The sequence below is a fragment of the Talpa europaea genome (genome assembly GCF_964194135.1).
Source record: "Talpa europaea genome assembly, chromosome: 11".
Taxonomy (NCBI): Eukaryota; Metazoa; Chordata; class Mammalia; order Eulipotyphla; family Talpidae; genus Talpa; species Talpa europaea.
This window is the reverse complement of record NC_140078.1, coordinates 15,726,179-15,728,232: the sequence shown is the minus strand read 5'-3', so window position 1 is coordinate 15,728,232 and position 2,054 is coordinate 15,726,179.

Sequence of the window (2,054 nt, the reverse complement as noted above, 5' to 3'; positions counted from 1 at the left end):
TACTTAGTTACATTGGAGTCTTCTTAACAGTTGTACAAGCCAATCATGCCTTGGAATGGTCCACTGAGGGGTAGAAGGGAAAGAAGATTATTTGTTAGTTCCTTCCTGTCTTTTATCTTGCACTGGCCAAAGTTGACCCATGGAGTGTCAACTTCCATATGATCTGGGAATCTTTCCCATGACTATAGAAGGGGATGTCAAGTTCCTGGACTGACAGGTTGCCTAAAATCATAGTAGCAGAGTAGCAATTCCCCCAAATGAGGAAATGCAAGCAGAGAACAATTTATTTACAAAATTTGAAGGTTTCAGAGTGAGGGTGGTACTCAACATATTTAATATTTAATAATATATTATTGGCACAGCTCAATCAGAAATTATTATAGGTATCATAAGAGAGAAAATAAGCCCTTATGTTGATGACATCTGGAACCAAGATTCTCAGTTAAGAAGAGATACAAATATAAAATCAAAGGAGTTAAGCAAAATTTTATAGTCCTAAGTTTGAATTTGGGACATTAGGATAGACTTACGGTGTATTTTCTTAAAAAAAAAATCAAATATCATTTTCTAATTATCTATACTGAAAAATTACATTGGATAGTATAAGTCTAGGATGTGAATATCTCTGGTTACTAAAATTATTAAGTATACAACATGGTCAGGGCCTCCCTGGTGGCACAAAGGGTTAAGCACAGCACTGTGAAGCTATCTGCAGCCTCTGCATGGCCAGGGAGTTACCCACATGGTGCAGCTTCGCTTCTCTGTTTCATTTCCTTCTTCCCCCACCTGTTTCCTGGGGTCCCGTCTGCTTCTTGAAGGAACCTAAATGAATATACTCTTGCTCAGGCTTCCTTGTTAATATCAGTCGGAGTCAAGCCCTGGTAATGCTGTAGGAATTTTCCATGTGAAAAAAGCTATAGCCTTTGAATGCATAGGGGAGAATGGGCCTGATGGATTCAAGCCAGCTTGAGGATGGGGAACTCAGATCACAGCCACAGGCAGACTGCAAAGCTGCCCCGAATCTGGGGCTGGGCTCATGGATCTCTTGCAGGCCTTCTTTTTGTCCTCGTTGAACCTTGTTCACAATCAGTGTCCTTGGCCCTGACTTGGGGAGCATAACTAACCTCTTCCTGTTCCTTGAGCCATTTTTGATATGCTGATATGGCTTCAGCCTGTTTAACTTGGTAAACACTGCAATCTGGACCACACCTCTAGTCACAGGCCAGACTTTCGGTCAAATGGCTCTGCACACAGGGTTACTTGCCATTCCTTCCCCATGAGGGAAATGCCACAGTCACAGAACAAGTGAATGTAAGAGCCGTGTCATTGTAATGTGACCTGCAGAGCTGCCAGTGGTTCTCAGATGGTGGAAGTTGGCACCAGTGGCTCGACAGCAACCTGAGATGGGCATCAGAAACCTGATCATAACACTGGAAGCTGTCAGTATCTTGGGCAAACATTAGAAATATACATGCTGTTTCCGGGAGCACCAGGACAGTAGACCTAGAGGGAGACCTACAGAGGAGACATGTGCTCTATGAATTAAAACAGGAAGCAAGGAAACTGACATCTTCAATGAGTTCCCCTATTGTCTCAGTGACATCTTATTAGTTTACATTTTAAAATGTCAGGTTTATTAGGAAAAAGGAGAAAAAGGGGGGCACCTGCATCGTACAGGTGGGCAGGAGAGTGGCATCCAAATTCTGGTTGCCTTTATTAGTGTTCTATTGCTGTGAAAGAAATTACTATAAACTTACTGGCTTACCACCATGACCATTTTTTTATTCTCATAGTTTCCGTTGGTCAGAAATTCAAGGACAGCATAATCAGAGAGTTCTGGCTCAGGGGCTTTCATGAGATCTCAGTCAAGATGTTTGTTGGGGCTGCCATCATCTGCAGGCTTGACTACAGCTGAAGGGTAGACTTCCAAGTTGGCTCACACACAGGTCAGGGAAGTTTGTACTGACTGTGGGCAGAAGACCTCGAACTGGGATTCTTTACAAGTTGCTTAAAAGTGTCCATGTGACTTGGCTGACTTCCTCCAAAGCAAGGGG